This window comes from Bos grunniens, chromosome 9, assembly GCF_055505025.1.
Source record: "Bos grunniens cultivar Pamir isolate PY7600 chromosome 9, Bosgru_T2T1.0, whole genome shotgun sequence".
NCBI lineage: Eukaryota > Metazoa > Chordata > Mammalia > Artiodactyla > Bovidae > Bos > Bos grunniens.
In genome coordinates this window covers 94,100,090-94,107,369 of record NC_141173.1, presented here as the reverse complement: position 1 = coordinate 94,107,369, position 7,280 = coordinate 94,100,090, and positions in this window count along the sequence as shown.

Here is a 7,280-nt window from a genome sequence, read left to right as displayed (position 1 = left end):
TTTCTTGTCAAGTAAATGGAAGTTTCCTCAAAAGAGTTCTCTCTGCCATGAATTTTGTGTAGCATCTGAACAGAAATACTTAATGTTTTCCTTCAGATAGAGCACTTCCGTGAGAGAATTGCCTCATGGAATTAAACAGCATCAAAACTCAATCATGGTAATTCATTAGGCACCTTTAATTTAAGTTTTTTAAGGGCGTTCATGTACATTAGTTCAGTTAATCATCTGACAGCGTCTATTGCTCTTTTGCTAAATGGAAGGCATTATTCTAGCCATCTCATTTAATCCTTTCAACCTTCCTAAGTGGAAGGTACTATGGTCGCCGCATTTTACAGACGAGGAAACTGAAGCATACAGTTACTAAGTGGAAGAGCCAGAATTTGACTTGGATATTTTGGCTGTAGAGCTCGTGCTCTTAATCATGACTGTGCCCACACCCTAACTCAGCAGTGCTCTATAAACTGGCATTAAGTACCACTTTCTCTTTGAAGGTTGAAGGTAGGGTGCAGAGGAGCATGGAAACAAAAATTGAGCAGTTTGTCTGTCGAATGCTATTCATTTCAGTGCATTAGTAAATGCAGCATCTTTGCCATGATTACTCAGAGTTGCTGCTTCCACATGTCCCCCTCACTTCAACCTGCTCTGACCTTTGCCTGGTTAATTCCTCCTCATCCTACATTCTTCCCCTTGAACAACCCATTTCTATGTTCTCCCAACACTCAGTGGTCTATGCAGTCAGTTTATTGCACAGTCTGAATTTGGTAAGGATATGAAAAGACATGATTTGAGGTTTTTTGCTTTTGTTTCTTTCAACTACTGTATTAATCATTGATTTTTTTTTTTTTTTTGACTCTTCCAGTCCCAGCCCTTAATTATAACTCTGGAAGATTTCTTTATTTTCTTTCTTTCTTTCTTTTTAAATTTTATTTTATTTTTACTTTATTTTTTATTTTCTTTCTTTCTTTTTTTATTTTTAACAATGTTGTATGCTTTTCTGCTGTACAGCAAAGTTAATCAATTATATATACACATATATCCACTCTCTTTTAGATTCTTTTCCCATATAGGTGGTTACAGAGTACTGAGCAGAGTTTCCTGTGTTATACAATAGGTCCTTATTAGTTATCTATTTTATGTATATTTGTATGTATATATCAATCCCGATTTCCCAGTTTATCCCCCCCACCCCAGTTTAGGCAGATTTCTTAGATCTGTGATCCCTTTCAGTTATTAAAAATCCATGTCAGTTCAGTTGAAAACATGTTCTTTTTCTCCTCCTTCTAAACCCCCTGACTCCTCAGCTCAGGCCGAGGATGGTCAGTGGGGAAGGGTAGGGACCCGCCTCTCACTGTCTCCCCCCTGCCCATTAAGGCCTTTGGTTTCTTAAAATCCTATGGCTCTCTCTAAGGGTGCGACTTCTTCAGAGGTCTCTAGCCTCCTGTATAGGTTTCCCTATGGGAGGTCATTTCTTTTCTTGACCTCTTTGAAGCTTTCTTCAGCTCCTGCCTCTGTGGAACACCCCACAGCCTCTGCATGAGAATGAAAGTTGCTTGGATGGCCAGGCCAGCCCCTTGCACAGAGGTTCTGCAACTTGGCTCCCATGTGGCCCCTTCCATGTGCCCGGTCAGGAAGAGCCGTGCATCTCACCACACCAACGGGTGAAAGCAGGTTGCTCTGCATAGTCCCCACTCCCTGCCTTGCTGTGGTCTCTCCAGTCCTTTCCTTTCCCCTCGCCCCCATCCCAGAGAGGGCGGATGAGCAAGCCCACTGAACAAGCAGATGGCCAACCAGTGTGAGAAGGTGCCGAAGACAAACCTAACTTCTAGGAGACGAGCTCTTGGAGCTGTCTTTACTTATGGAGGGAAGACTCATGGTATTTGCCCCCATCCAGCTGTATTATTAGTTTCTTTCTCAGTCTTATCTTCTCTCCCTGGTCTTATTTATTTTTTAAATGAAGTTGGCTGATTCTTGATAAATCCTGAGGGTTTATCTTGGTCCAGTTTCATCTCTCTCTCTGTGACTTATCTTTGTCCTCAGCTTTAAGTCCAGCAAAAGTCACTTTAAATATCCTGTTACCTTGACAATTACTTATTTAATATACATCTTCCTATGAGACCCAGTGCAGTACTCCCTCTTAATCTCATTTACCCTGTTTCTTCTTGATTTGCTGTGGATGATAAGCATACTGATGGGACGAGGATTTAACTCACAGGAAGAAAATACTGATTGTAGTATTGGGATGATATGGTTTGAGCCAGGGTATAGAACTCATCACCATCTGATCCACATCTTAAATATTCCATCTTTGGTATAAGATATTTGTGAGGAATAAATAATGTGCAGGGCGTCTGTAAATATGATTGGGATGCTGCTGCTAAGTCGCTTCAGTAATGTCTGACTCTGTGCGACCCCATAGACGGCGACCCACCAGGCTCCCCCATCCCTGGAATTCTCCAGGCAAGAACACTGGATTAGGTTGCCATTTCCTTCTCCAACGCATGAAAGGGAAAAGTGAAAGTGAAGTCGCTCAGTCGTGTCCAACTCTTCGTGACCCCATGGTCTGTAGCCTACCAGGCTCCTTTGTCCATGGGATTTTCCAGGCAAGAGTACTGGAGTGGGATGCCATTGCCTTCTCCAATGATTGGGATACTTTGTGCAAATATAAACTAAAGAGAAAGAGCTCAGCCCTCAGTTCTTCTCATTGCTGAAATGCAAAGAAGGATGGGCATCTTGCTTCTTTTTTTCAGAGCTTGTCACTGGACTGTGTCTTCTTTTTCCTTTTATCTGGAGTGATCATTATCCTTATGTTCACTGCCCCTCTATCAATAACTCACTGATGTAAATGTTAAAGGGCTTCCCTGGTGGCTCAGCAGTAAAGAGTACGCCTGTAATGCAGGAAATGCAGGAGATGGGGTGGGTCCGTTCCCTGGGTCGGGAAGATCCCCTGGAGGTGGGCATGGCAACCCACTTCAGTATTCTTGCCTGGAGAATCCCATGGACAGGGGAGCCTGGCAGGCTACACTCTATAAGGTCGCAGAGTTGGACACCATTGAGTGACTGAGTACATTGACTATAAGTTAATTACTGGGATAGGGTAAAACCAGGGAATGAATGCATAAAACTGATATGTTACCATAAAATTAAAATATCTAATAGTTGCAATTTCTACTTATTAAGTCAAATTCCTTAGTAAAATTCCTATAATTATATTTAATTTCCTTTCCTTTTTTCTGCTCGCATTCTGGGAACTGTCCTATTAATAATGAAATGGGAGATAAAATGATAAGGAAAGTAACCGAAAGGGTAGCTTATTTTTTCTGTGATTAATCAAGGAGTCATGAATATTTGAAGGATATAATACTATCTCTTTAAGAACAACAAACCCCCCCCTCCCTAGAAACATGTGTAACAAATAACATATGCAAAAGCTTCTTAATTAGGAGAGAGTTAAGACTTCACACGTAAGATTAAAGTTCACTGAATTTAAATCACAATACAAAAGGAAATTAATCCTGTTAGTATTTTTGCAGAAGTTTGCAGGGCTTAGACATGTTGTGGCAGTTTTCATCCTATGGCATTTGGTACCCCCTTAACATGTGTGGCTCAGAGGTTAAAGCGTCTGCCTGAAATGTGGGAGACCTGGGTTCGATCCCTGGGTCAGGAAGATCCCCTGGAGAAGGAACTGGCAACCCACTCCAGTATTCTTGCCTGGAGAATCCCATGGACGGTGGAACCTGGTGGGCTACAGTCCACGGGGTCGCAGAGTTGGACACGACTGAGCGACTTCACTTTCACTGTAACATGTGATACCCCCGCCCCCTTCTCCCTGCAACACCCACTCTGCATGTCTGCAAGATTCTTCTCTTTTTTTTTCAGAATTGTCAGTGTGAATGAATCCTAGTGAATTTCACAAATAATCAGGCTATGGGCAGGAATCAAGAATGGAACAGTCCTATAGTATTTCTCCCTGGCTCTGGAGGTTCTCTGGTGATATAGAGACAAGTCTGCTCTCAGCCTCTGAAGACAATCCTTTGTCCATAGAACTTGCACATTTTAAGCAATTTCATTCTTCTCTGCATTCAAGTCTATGGAACATAAGTTTAATCAACTTTATATTTATTAATGATGATCTTAAAAGCACAAAGGATGCTCCAAGAAAAAATTCATAAACCTAGAATTAATTTTTTAAATTATGAGAGATTTCAAATATATACACATGAATAGAAGTTACCGTAAAGAACACATATATACCTAACAGGTGTGTGGTCATCATGTCCAACTCTTTGCAACCTCACGGACTGTAACCCACCAGGCTCCTCTGTCCATGGGATTTCCCAAGGAAGAAGACTGGAGTGGGTTGCCATTTCCTTCTCCAGGGGATCTCCAGGGATCTAGGGATCAAACTTGCATCTCCAGCATCTCCTGCATTGGTGGGTGGATTCTTTACCACTGCACCACCTGGGAATACCTATCATACATCTTTATTAATCTTAACATGATGCCATATTACTAGATATATTTTTTGGTTATATAAAACATTAGGATGCAATTGAACCCTCTTATAAACTTCTCTTTGATCTTATTTCTATTTCTTCCCCCTTAAACTATTATCAGAAACTCAGGATTTGTTATTCCCATTCCCATGCATGTTTTTATATTTTCAGTATAGGGTATTAACATATAGTATTTAGCATAGTATAGAATTATTTTCAAACTTTTTGACTTTTTATTAGTGGCATAATACTGTATTTATTTTTCTGTAAATTTTTTTGCTCATTATGTTAATGAGAATTATTCATGTTGATGGATATAACTTTAGTTCACTGAGGATTAAATGCTGCCTAGTGCTCCATTGGATGAATGTATGCTACTTTGTTTATCCATTCTTCTGTTGATGGGCGTTTGGATGGGTTCCAGCTTTTTGTAATACAAGTAATGTGGAACTGATAATGCCTGTTTGTTCATATGCGTAAGTTTCCCTAGGACAATTTCCCTCACACACTTCTTAAAGTGTGGCCCATGGACTCCCTGGGCTCCATGTTACCTTTTCCAGGGAGTCTTCAAGATTGAAACTATTTTCATGGTCGTACTAAGATGTCAATTGCCCTTTTCACTGTGCTGATATTTGTACTGATGGGGAAAAGCAATGATTAGTGAACTCATTGCTGCTTCAGAATGAATCAGAAATGGCTGAAATGGTGCTGGCAGTCATTTTCTTCTTCATCACTCTGCACTCACAGAAAAGAAAGTCGTTCGTTTAAGAATGTCCCTGGTGAAGCATTGAGTACTTAATAAAACAATCTTAATGTTTAACAAAATGGATTAGTTTTATTAAATCTCAACTCTTGAATACATGTCTTAAAATTCTGTCTGGCACGGAGTGGAGTGTCCGTATAACCCTTTGGCTGCACACTGCAGCTGTTTAAGTTACAAGCTGAACTAGCTGCTTTTTCGTGGAACACAGTTTACTTGAAAGAATGACAGACTGGCTGTCCTGCACTGACGGATAAACTCCTGGGTGCCTGCAGACATTTTCTCCAAAATGAATAAAGAAAGGCTTTTGCTTCAAGGAAAACAACTGGCAGTGTTTTCTTCCAGTGATAAAATTTGAGCTTTCAAGTGAAACTTAGAATCTTGGAAAATTTTGCCACTGTGAGGTTGATATTTCCTAACACTTAAAGACATTTTCTGACTTGGAACAGTGGTAAAGAATCCACCTGCCAATGCAGGAGACACAGGAAACTCAGGTTTGATCCCTCAGTCAGGAAGATCCCTTGCAGAAAGAAATTGCAAACCGCTCCAGTATTCTTGCTGGAAAAATTCCATGGACAGAGGAGCCTGGTGGTGTACAGTCTATGGGGTCGCAAAGAATCAGACACAAATGAGCGACTGAGCACAACACAACACAAAGTTAATAAATAACATATCTTTTGATACTGTATAAATAGCAGAGACATTACTTTGCCAGCAAAGGTCTGTCTAGTCAAAGCTATGGTTTTTCCAGTAGTCATGTATGCATATGAGAGTTGGACTATAAAGAAAGCGGTTGTGTGTGTGTTAAGTCACTTTGGTTGTGTCCGACTCTTTGTGACCCCATGGACTGTAGCCTGCCCAGGCTTCTCTGTCCATGGGATTTTCCAGGCAAGAATACTGGAGTGGGTTGCCATTTCCTTCTCCAAAGAAAGCTGATTGCCAAAGAATTGATGATTTTGAACGGTGGTGTTAGAGGAGACTCTTGAAAGTCCCTTGGACAGCAAGGAGATCCAACAAGTCCATCCTAAAAGAAATCAGTCCTTAATATTCATTGGAAAGGCTAATGCTGAAGCTGAAATGCCAATACTTTGGCCACGTGATTTGAAGAACTGACTCATTGGAAAAGACCCTGATGCTGGGAAAGATTGAAGGCAGGAGGAGAAGGGGACAACAGAAGATGAGATTGTTGGATGGCATCACTGACTCGATGGACCTGAGTTTGAGTAAACTCTGGGAGTTGGTGATGGACCAGGAGGCCTGGCGTGCTGCAGTCCACGGGGTTGCAAAGAGTCGGACACGACTGAGCAACTGAACTGAACTGAATGAAGTGTGTCCACACTTGGAAGGTCTGTAGAACTCAGTACATCAGTATTTCCCGTCATGTTACACAACTATGCATGGCTAAATGATTTGTTCCAATTACAGGGCTAAATTTTCTTCATATTCTTCAACCAAAAAACCTAATTCAGAAGACTGAAGGCAGAAGCAGATCTGAGAATTCAGCCTTGTTTAAACCAGATATTAAAGAGATTTGCAAAGCCTTACTAAATTTTGTTGGTTTTAGAAAATATAGTTATTTTTTTGGAGAAATGGTATCTTAACATGTATTAGGTATCTCCCATTTATATTTTTAATGATGTTGATGTTTATAGATACAATGCACATAAATAATAGTTCTTTGGGGTCCTGAATGATTTTTAAGAATGTAAAGGGGTCCTGAACTTCTGTTTTATGGCATAGTTTATGAGTGAAATGTGCTGAGTCATGGTACAGGTATTTTCAAATTGCTCTTTGAAGGTTGATAGGAATTTGTGCTCCAGACAGTGGACTATGACAGCCCTGTTTTTCCACAGTATCCCTCACCAGAATTTTGTCAGAGTATAAATACTGGCCAACCTGAAGTGTGTGAAACGGTATCTCATTATTGTTTTAATGTGTCTTTCTCTGATTACTAGTGAGTTTGATGTAATTACACATATCGGTTGGCCGTTTGGTTTTCTTCTTCTATGAATTACCTTTTCATATCT